Source organism: Hydractinia symbiolongicarpus, chromosome 11, assembly GCF_029227915.1.
Source record: "Hydractinia symbiolongicarpus strain clone_291-10 chromosome 11, HSymV2.1, whole genome shotgun sequence".
NCBI classification, from domain to species: domain Eukaryota; kingdom Metazoa; phylum Cnidaria; class Hydrozoa; order Anthoathecata; family Hydractiniidae; genus Hydractinia; species Hydractinia symbiolongicarpus.
In genome coordinates this window covers 23,145,188-23,157,212 of record NC_079885.1, presented here as the reverse complement: position 1 = coordinate 23,157,212, position 12,025 = coordinate 23,145,188, and the positions used below count along the sequence as shown (strand labels likewise).

Sequence of the window (12,025 nt, the reverse complement as noted above, 5' to 3'; positions counted from 1 at the left end):
AAATTCATTAACTGTTAATCGCAAAAATTAACGTAGCCAGTCATAACAACCTGCTTTTAGAGACATGTTCTCTAGAGGAGTACAACATCTAGCTTGTTTCCAAAGACCTAACAGGTTGAGTTCATCATTGCGGTGGCTTGCCACCTCTTTGTAAATTATTTTCAATACCGGTAATAATACTGTATTGATACTACCCATAAAATTACCGATACAAAGTATTGATAACTATAATTTACCGATACTTTCTAGATTACTATCGATACCTTTTGTTCATTTTACCGATATTACCAATACAACTCCATACCCATTACCTATACATTGTACCATTACCTATTACCGATACCGTATTATCAATACCAACTATAATAACGATACCAATTATCGATACACTTTTACCAATATTCTACATATATATATATATATATATATATATATATATATATATATATATATATATATATATATATATATATATATATATATATATATATATATATATATATATATATATATATATATATATATATATATATATATATATATATATATATATATATATATATATATATATATATATATATATATATAATATATATATATATATATATATAATATATATATATATATATATATAATATATATATAATATATATATATATATATATATAATATATATATATATATATATATATATATATATATATATATATATATATATATATATATATACACATATGTAACTTTAACTTATACTATAACTACAACTATAACTTTTAACATAATCACATTTTTATCATCTTCTTAACAAACATATTTGAATCATTCATGGCTGTTTCACACTCGGTGATTTGTTTGCGCACATATCAACCGTATTCCCGCTATTTAAAAATTCAAGCGATAAATGGTGGAAAATCCGGTAAAAGTCACCTAAAGTGTGTATAAGAATTTTGCTTACACTTTTTACGCGACACTGGCTAGGCCATGTCTTAGCTTTTAAGACGAGAAAAATAATAGGTTTTCCAAACTGACACACTCGCAATTTTTATTTTTTGCGTAACTTTTCTTCAAAGCTTATTTTTTACTTGGTAATACACTCATTCGAGGAAAGGCAAGAATCTCTAAGAACGAGGAGAAGGGGTATTAAAGTAATAGTTTATTTCACGGAAAGTATGATAATCTTATCCTTTTTATCTTGGTGATTGTTACAAATCAATTTTGTTAACAAATATGCGCTGGAAATGACGTTGATTATTTTAAATCTGCCTCCGTAATACTTCGTCCACATGACTCACGTTGACAGAGCAGGAACGTTCGAGACAAGATGGTTACATGTGACAGCGTGGCAAGTAATTTGTTTAATATGTAAGGTTATATTTTTGTCTTTCATATTATTTTTGGAAGAGCAGTTTAAATTTACCTCTCTTATTAAAATATACCAAATTGTTCAATTCAAAAAAGTCATCTACAACTAAGATAAAAAAGAAAAACAGGTTTCTTTGAAAACAGGTGCAAAATGTATAGCTAGCTATAACATACAATAGTATACAACATACAATAGTATACAGTAATATACATATAGTAATAAAAATATATATAGTGCTTTTCACACAAAAAATGCTAATATATAAACACTTCTGAAAACATTTTGTTTATCTATAAAAACTTTCGAAATGTTCGACTTTGCAAAACTTTATCCAGAATAGTTTGCAGTTTACAAAAAAACATGCACAACGTGTATTGTTCTCAAAGCAAAATCATACAACAACTTCACAAAAAAGATTTTAATATTGTTGTCAAACTGACCAAACAGATAATATTGATGTTGTTTAATGACGCGGCCAACCCAAGTAAGTAACACTGACTAAAAAAATTGTAGCTATATACGTAGTAATATCTCCAATTTAATCTAAATGTCAAACTAAAACTGCTATTTAAATCCATTAAGCAAGTTTAGATTTAAAGACAAAATTTTGTTTTTAAAATAACAATCAAAAAGGGGGAAATAAATCAAAATAAAATGAAAGAAGATATGACCAAGTAAACATAAGAAAGCCTTAAAGTTTAAAGTTTGGAAACCGTAAAAAATATTAATGTTTTGACCTGTGGTAGAGCTGGAGCTGGAGGACTTGAAATGTGTGGATTGTAATGGTGTGTGGATTGTGTGATCTTTTTCTTTTTTGGCACCCAAACAAATCCGTCGCGGCCACGACCCCCATTTTTCATCCGGGCCTTAAAACTTCTATCGTTTTTAGGGCCTGGGTGGGTTTTGCGGTATGTCCGGAACTCTTTTCATGTAAATTTGGTACCTGTAAAAAAGTACATGACCAATTCATTCAATTTTTCAGTGCAAAAATATAAATTAATTCGTTTGTAAATAATATATTTACCTCTTTCTCTTTCACTTGACTCCGATCTCTTTCTTTTACCTGATGTTTCATTGTTTTAAAAAGTAAGTTCGCAGACTTGCTAGGGATAAATAAAGAATAAATAATACTTTTTTTGCTATTTTGGTAATTTTCCATTTTGTTTATCTTACCTACACATTTTACATTTTTGTTCACACATTTCTTATTCTAAAGTCAACCTCATTCCAATTTTCTGAACAACAAGAGATTGTGCCAAACTAGGGCAATAAGTTTTTGAAGGAATACAAGAAAAGAAAATTTTTAAGCAAAAAAGTACCTTTTTCCAAACTTAAAGTAGTGGAACTTCCTCTTTCCTCTTTCCATCCACGTGTGTCTAAAATAAAATTTTACCATATTATTTTATACAAAGTAACACAAGAATATTCTAAAGAATAATATATCATTTACCTTTGCCTTTCTTTTTTATATCCATATGAACTGACATTTTAATTAGGTAACCTAAGGTGAAAAGTACAATTTGTACACCCTAGACAAACATTTGTTTAAAATGTAAAATAACACACACAAATCACATTGCACACTGTAAAAATTACTGCATAAAATATCAGCAATTCAGCGTGTCAACATTGAACACTGGAAAAATTACTGCATAAAATAACAGTAATCAGTGTGTTGAATAACATTGCACACTGGGAAAACAGTAATTCAGTGTGTTAAATAACATTGCACACTGGAAAAAACTTACTGCAGAAAATAACAGTAATTCAGTGTGTTAAATAGAAATATACATAAAAAGTGTAAATGTATTATGTATGTCTTGGTGCAACAGCATCTTCAGTGCCTTCTGCGGAAAAGGGTGTTCTTCAAAGTTTGGCTGTTTCTAGAAGTGCAGTTGATCCCTCCCATATTTTGCGTGCTATGAAACATCATATCTCAGCTGCGAAGGGAAGTGCATTTAATATCTTTGCTCAGCACGACGTCCCCGAGGTTCTTGAATATCTCCTACTTGGTCTGTCATTAGACTTTCCATTTCTTGGAAGTCTTTTTAGTATTGACATCAAGACATCAACCACTTGCAATTCATGTCATATTACCAGCTACTCAGAAGTTATAGCACCATGCATCCAACTTTCTCTGCACCCTACGTTACAAATTTCTTCGAAAGCGAGGAGTTGTCAGACACCAATGCCTACTTCTGCCATGTTTGCAACGCTCATCAAACAGCTCTAATTGAAAAAGAAGTAGTGTCGTGCGGTTCCCATCTCATTTTACAGCTAAAACGTTTTGGCAGTGCCAACGGCCTTGTGTCAAAAATTGCCTCGTATTACTGCTTACCGTGGTACCCTTTCCATACCTTTAACCGTAGATGGAGAAGTGAAATTTCGTAAAAATTTTTAATAAAGGGCTATTATCAACCATTGCGGCAACTTAAATAATGGTCACTACACAACCATAGCCTTCGACCAAATGGTACACAGGTGGATACATTGCAACGATAGAGCAGTAATTTTCTGTGATGACCGCCTTATTAACAGGCACGAGTCATATGTTTTCTTTTTAGAAGAGCTGAGATAAGAATATTTTAACCAGAATGAGTCAGCAAGGGGGCTTGACTACACTCAGTCTTGTCTTTGGAGAGTGACGACTCCACTTGTTACCCCAGTCAAAAATAAAACAAAATCAAATAAGAATTAAGTTAGCAAGGGGGTTTGATCACAATACGTCTTGTCTTTGGAGAGTGACGACTCCACTTATTACTCCAGTTAAAAAAAAAGAATAAATAAATTAAGAATAAAAAAAAAAATATTAGCAGGGGGTTTGATCACACATGATCTTGTCTTTGGAGAGTAACGACTCCACTTATTACCTGAGTTAAAAACAAAGAATAGCACAGTTGAACAGAAAGTGGTCAAAGTTAATTTTAGGAAGATAGGGATGTCTAGTTTCTGCTGATGACCGTCCGCGGACCTCTTCGAGGTGACCCAGCTAGACATCCAGGGTACTTAGGTTCAGAAATATGGGTCGAAACCTACCTGCCCTTGGTTAAAGTTCTGTTCATCTTTTCAAATGTGTTGTGTCCTTTTTATTTTATTTTTTATATTTTTTTAATTAATTCCTTGGAAAAAGGGAGAATTGTGCTTTTAGAGGCATATTCTCTAGAGGAGTACAACCTCTAGCTTGTTTCCAAAGACCTAACAGGTTGAGTTCATCATTGCGGTGGCTTGCCACCTCTTTGTAAATTATTTCCTTCTGATTTTTACAGTTTTTTCATTGTGAAGAACCATCTTCACCGTGTTTCAGAAAAACAATGCTAAGTTCTGAATTTGACACGAGTTTCTTAAACTCTTTTATGCAAATTTTATTTGATTGGTCAATCTCGATCAGGGACTTAAAATGCATATGAATTCGTTCTAAATCATGTTCAGTAAACACCACTATTGCCTTTCTGCTTTTGCGACTGTTCCCTGATGTGCAGTTGATTGGTTTTTATTGCTTTTTATAAATTTCCATATCATCTGCATCAACTGCTGAGTTTTCATAAGAATTATCTAAATTAAAGGCAATAACAAATTACAATAGAAACCTTGACGGACGTGGCCAAACAGCACGTTTAAAGATGGAAAAATGTGAAAGTTAGTAATATGTATAAGAGGGAAGCTGATTTCGCAGGAAAAATTAGAATTGGCTCTTATTTTTCGCGACTCGACATTCTCCGCTTACCAATCAATTGCGACATTTTTCACTAAGTGGAAATCTTATTTAACATATTTGACATATATAACGTGGGAGAACTAAAAATTCAATAACACAACAATGGGTTGCCTTTATGGATAATATAGATTTCATCCCTGAGTGCAATTTCAGTTATGTGTGTGAAGGCTGGAATTCTTTTATCTTCTGACGAATTGTGATAAGTGTGATTTTCTTCTTACATATCTCCTCGTTGGAATAAGCTCTAACACAACTCTCCAGCTCTTCTTTTGGTTCTTCTTTCCGTTTTGTCCAACCTTTTTTGTTTTGCAAATAATGAATTCAACCAGCTGTTTCAACAGAGTGACACATTAAGTAGGCCAGATCTCCTTTCATTTCCCTTTTTCCCCATGTACCTTCGACACAGCAGATTGCTTTTCCCCAGAAAGAATTTATCTGTTCCGTTGCTATTGACGATGACATCTTGTTGCCACTCCATCTTACAAACACTGGCGTGTCGATGGCAATATACATCCCTTCAAATTTATTTCTTATTTTCTTAACATAGGTGCGCAAACCCGTATAAAGTTCTTGAGTAAGAACAAGGGAAGCAGGGCCAGCTTCGACATTTCTGGCTTATCATTGATGATAAGCCAGAAAAAGTTGCTTGGACCGTTGTTTGGATTCTGCTGTATCAAGAAAGTGAGCATAACTGTCAATTGATGAAGCTAATGATTTCAAGTCAGAGCGAAACTTTCCCCACTTTGTTGTGAACGATTGCATTAAGCACCATAAATAACGTTTCAAATCAGCAGAACTTAGCGGTGGAGCTTTAATTTATTTTTTTCGCCATTCATTTTAATTACTGAATTTATGAACAAATCTAAACATATAAAAAGTATGATAATATTAACCCATGGGTTGAAAAAATACAATACACTCGGGCAACTTACGGCGCGTCTTTAATTTTTTCGGGAGAAGCACGTGTATACCGCGTTTCTTTAAATTATTTCCCGCGTTTTGCTGTTTGACGTGTTCTTTTGACGTGCTGATTTTGTGGGAGGATACATCGCTGACATGCCTTTATTTTTAAAGTGTGGGAAGAGAGGAGGGCAAGAAGGCAGCCATCTTCTTTACGAATGTCTTTTTGACAGAAATGTTTGCGACGTATTTGTAACAGAACACAGAAAAAAAAGGGTTGATACATTTTGTATTGTATATATTTGATCTTTCCAGCTATAGGTAAAATTATATACATTATATTTTACTAAGAACTCCCAAAAGTGTTTACCTGGCTAGCTAAAGTTTAAATTTTTACCATCATGGTTTGACAGCTAGCTAGCTATACCTAAAGCTACAGTAATAAAAAACAGTCAGTCAAAAAATACAAACTCTTTATGTAGGTTTTAGATCACTGCAGATTACAGATTAGCTAGCTAAATAGTCGTGGGTGCAAATCCCGCCTCTGTACAAAAGAGTAGCTTAATTAGAAAAGCAGTTTAGTTTGCTTTAGTAGGGTACGGATATATGCACCACATAATGAACCGTAATGAGTGAAAGTTTTTGAGTGCTTTAGAAAAGATTTTGTTATTTTATTTTTAAACTGATCTGAACTTGTTTCATGGGCGTACGTCTAAAAGTTCCTTAGTGGTTGTTAAAAACAATATATCTTTAATTTTCTAAATCAAGGATAGCTAGCTGGTAAAGTATATACAAAAGCTATATTTAATAAAAGCTGTTGAAAATAATATGTATATACTCACAAGTTTTAATGTTTATGTTTTAACGGGAGTATTGCACAGGTTTAAAAAATCGACAGGCAATTAAAATGCTGACTTAGAAAAACTTATTTCTTGTGTAAAGTTAAAGCAAGACCAGACTTGTAAGATTTGACCTTTTTTATAAATATTGTCCTCAAAATTTCTAGAATATAATATTTAAAATATAAACATTGTTTAACAATATATATATTCTGAAAAAACAAACACTTTATATCTTCCTCCATTGATCTAAAAGTTTCTGAGCAATGTTTTTTATTTTATATTTTTCCCTGTAGGTGTCATTTAACCGCAAGTCATTTATACTTGGCACCTTCAAATTTTTGTCTACAAACTGTTTTTCCCAAGTTTGAATACAAACTTGTGCTTCCTGTTGAGCATCCATAATCAATTTGCCGAAATGAAAAATTAAATCTTTACACCTTTTTCTTGAGTTTTCGTTTTTTGTATTTTTGAATAAGACATGATGTTTATCAAACTCTTGCAATTTTACTGAGTGTCCAATAACATGTGCAATCATCTTACCAACGCTGGACACAAGCAAATCGCTGTTCTGTGTAACAACCATTTTTGTTACCAACTTGGAAGAATGATTTTCCTTTACCTGTATAAATTTTTCAAAATCGACGGCTTTATCATCCATGTCAATTATTCCAGGTTGTTCCTCTAGTGAAACTTCAGTAACTTCATTGTTATCTTCGCTTCCTGGTAAGTCATCCCTGTTTGTTTCGCACATTTCTACATTTGCTTCCATATTTGTTTTGTCTTCTACCATTGTTTCCTTATTTATTTTGCATATGGAATCCTGAAATGTTTTGCACTTCAAAAAGTCACCATTGATATCAAATAAATTAATTTGTTCAATTGGTAACTCAATGTTACCTTCCACACATCTTTCCCAGCAAATTTTAATATGCCTTGCTATGGATTGAAGGTTGTCCCTTTTGAAGTGGCTCATAGCGGTCATTCATCCCTGACATTATCATCCTCCTCTCCATCATGAAATATTACTCGTTTTTTATCTTCTTCCATGTGCCACCAAACACCAGCACCACAAAGTAGAAAGTCTGCCAGTCTTTCTAAATGAGCTTGATATTTCCGTGATGGTAGATTTATATCAAAACTGCTTCTTTTCCCTCCATCTAAAATTTAACACGAGACTTTGTGCTCATTAATTTCGTATAGGAAAAAAATGTGGATAATTGTTGTATATACACTATTTATGAAGGTTACAAATTTGAATAACGTGTTTCAGATTCTTTTTTCAATTAAAGAAATTTTTCTGGATTTCATGATTTCGCAAAACAATTTAGCTTATTAAAATCTCACGATCGAAACTTTTTATTGACTGATTTGGGAAATTAATTCTCGCAAATAAAAACTATATATACCTAAAACTAATTGTCTAAAGAAAATTGGTAAGATGAAATTTAATTTAATTACCCTTTGGGGCTATGTTAATGCAAGAATAAATTAATGCCAGTGTAGTTTTGGTGCAGTTTGTGTGGACTTATTTTCAGTTTCGTAAGAAAATGGGTGGATTTTTTTATTCTTTTAAATTGTTTTATTACAACACCCTTCAAAAAAGCTGATAAAGTATTTAAGATAAAATCAAAGGAAAAAAATAGCTTTTATGATATATATTACGCCTAATTAAAACTTACCAACAATAGACTTGTAAAACATTGATATTTTAGAAGTGCTGGAAGATGTTTTACTTCTAGCATTCTTCATATTGAATTTTTGCTCTTCTTGAATGCGAATGATACTATTATCACGCATAGACTCCAACGTTCTTGATGATGTTCCCAAGCTGATTTGATTTATTTTACTGAATAACTGCTCTTCATTTTCTGAATGTAAGGAGCTTGGAGCACCAATTCTTGACACCTCAGGCAGGTGAGCGGTCAGGGAATGAAAATATATGCCATAGAGTTTTTCTTTTGTTATTGTTTTCAGGTTATTTCCAAGTACAGACTGACATAACATTGCATGCTGAAAGGTCACATTATGTATGCGTAGAATAAATTTTGGTGATCTTTTTTGTGACTTCATGTAGGCTAAACGTACTATCTCCATCAAAGTGTACAAAAGGTCTTCAATTTTGTTCCTGCAATTGTTTTTCATTGCTTGATAAACCACTATTGTCGACATTCGGTAGTCTGATCCTCTGATTTTATCTTTATAACCATATGTGGCATCCAAGGATTGTTGGAATATTTTATATTCCTTAGGTATTAAAATCTCAGGCAGGACATCCCACACATTTTTATATGCCCCTTGCAGTCATGTAGTGGTTCAATTGGCATAACTTCGTATTCTTCAAGATTCAATGAAGCTATGGTATCATGCTCATTACCATAACAAAGAACTGGAGCACGTGATATTCCTTAACATAAAGAAAATAGTAAATATATGAATGACTCACTCAATTAAATAATAAAACGGTTTCACATATATATATATATATATATGTGTTATGAATTTCACAACAAAATGAGTAAATTAACAAATAATTAATTAAATTTACTGACCTGCCAAATGATTTTTCAACAATAGTTCAAGATCTTTTTTATGTAGTTTTTCGTACGTTGATATGTTACGATCAAGATTTCTGTAATTAACTTCTAAGCTCAAAGCATCAACTTTGAGTTGTTGAAATGGGGATATAGCCTTGCATAATCTTCCAGATGGTCCGGCAATAACCTACATAATGAGTACAAACGTTAAGAAATAATCATAAGGAATTAAGTTAATGCTAAATTAGTTTAGTTGATATTTAAGATTTTCCTGTGTTTTGCATTGCTTATTCAAAGTATATAGTGTATTATTTTAACTTGTATATAAATTGTAAGTGGTGTACCTTTTGTCTTCTGTCTTCTAAAGACATTATATTATTGCTGTAAACATGTGCAATATCATTAAATCTGCTTTTCTTACATCCGCAAATGCATGGATGATTTCCTCCATGCAAATTGCCACCTTCATATTGTATCTCTGGATGGTCACCTATATATAAATCAAACTAATTATACATTTTTCATTCTAAAAATAGCATTAAGGGACTAATTTTTGTAAATAAAATTTTTTGATATTGCAACTTAAAATAAGTTGTTCCTAAAATTTTTTGATTGCTAATGCAAACTGTGGTGCTCCGAATCATTATCATTTTTGCAATGTTTGCGAAATTCAGCTCACACAAAATTGTATTTTTTCTAGAAATTGTTACACATTATACTTAAAGAAACAAAAAAATAATTTAATTTTTAAACTTCAATTTAAAAATGAAAATTATAAATACAATATGATATAGTCTTCTAATTGTTTGAAAATTTTTATTCTAGCTAGTTACTTCTCTTAAGATACCTGTATTTTGACTTATTTTTCCGCATTTAAATGTACTGTAGTAAAATAACACCCACCATGAAAAAACCTCATCACATCCACCAATCTTATGCCATTGACAATAATTTCCTCCGACATGGCTCTTATGTCACTAAGTCTTGTCTCTACATAGAACAGCTTTTCAGCAATACTATCTTTAGCAAATCCAACTATGTATATTGATGGACATTCCACCAATTCTTGTACGTTATGTGAAACGCCTTGTAAACAAATGTTAAATAAAGAAACATTTAAAATGCGTTTAAGAAGAAGCACAGTTTGATTTTAAGGTGTTCAATATTTTTGTTAGATTTATTTTAGAAACAAAATGTCAATTCTGAATGTTTATTTTACAAAGTTCTAGCATAATCTCAGCCTAATGTTTTTCATGAGACATTGAATTTAAAAATATATAAAACAACAATTTGTGTATTACCTGTTTTGGCAAACATTTCTTCATCAGTATAAAATATTTCATCATCATACACAACTTTGACAGTCAGCAGTTAATGTCCAGCATTGAGAATTGATGCATGGTCTGACCACAGTATAAAATATCTTGTTAAAGTTGAATATTTATTTCTCAATATACCCATTTGTTCATGTTCTAGAAAGATTTTCTTGCGTATTTCGCTCATTGAAATGCATCTACCAGAAACTGTAAACTCCTCTATTGATATTTGACCATTTTTCATTACTATCTTTTTATACTTTTTTGGTTCAATTAAAGACCCAAGTAAGATCTCTCCTGATTCAATTTTTTTAAAACTTCCTTCTTTATCTTTTCAAATGTGGGAGGCATTGGTACTGAAACACCACTACCATCTGTAAAGTATATATATACATCTTTTTGGTACAGTATTATACATTTTACAATTTATAGAACAGTAGTATTACAGATTATAAAGTTCATAGAACAGTAGTAGAACAAAAGTAGTATATATACATTAGAATATTATATTTAGAATATTTAACTACAAATTTGTGTGATAAAAATACAAAATTTATTAAAAAAAAGCTTTCAAAAATTGGAAAATCAGGAAAAAGCTGTTGTTATGTGTAAAACATTATTCTTTAGATTCTTACCTGGAAATTTTTCGTATTTACGACGCATTCGGTTTGGATTAACAAAGTTGTTGGTAAATTTCGATAAATCGATGCCATTGTTTTCCAGGTATTCTATGACAACCGTATTTCCAGTGGTGCCAGGAATGCCATACTTTCGTGCCAATTCAGAATAATTTATCTAAAATTTATAAAAATTATCCGTGTGTTAATGGATATTGTAAGTACTGTTTACAGAATATTATATTCGTAACTACCTTTGAACCATCTTCCATATGCTTTACTTTTTCTAACAGTGCATTTTTGTCAAAATTAATTTTATTCGTGTCTGGACTATTCCTCTTTTTCTTCATTGGTGTATCATCTGTTTGAGATTGCAGTGATTGTTTTCTTCCTAAAAAGATGTTTATTTGTTTGTTTGTTTGTTTGTTTGTTTGTTTGTTTGTTTGTTTAATTTGGTTTGTTTATTATTATGTTTTAAACATTTTTTTAGTTCTTTCATTCCTGCTAAAAAGTGTGTAACGTTTGTTTTTGTACAAAAATTGTAAAAAATCATACAGCCCAGTATAGTTCTAACTTGTTCTAAAATTAGTTTTACATATGTTGGAAACAGTTGCTGTACATATATTTATAGATGTATATATATATATATAAAATATGTATTTATAACATTGCTCTAATATTGGATAAAAAATAAATAAATTTGTTCTTACCAATCATTCTTTCAACTGCTTTTTCTTT

General features: G+C 31.2%; 1 long non-coding RNA gene across 1 annotated transcript; it reads left to right on the top strand.

Annotated features, from left to right (window-relative positions):
* The first annotated feature begins 5,554 nt into the window (after positions 1-5,554).
* On the top strand, positions 5,555-11,540 carry LOC130614625 (uncharacterized). The gene is made up of 2 exons (XR_008975922.1): positions 5,555-6,254; positions 11,298-11,540. It is a non-coding gene; the product is annotated as an uncharacterized LOC130614625 (long non-coding RNA).
* Positions 11,541-12,025: the final 485 nt, after the last annotated feature.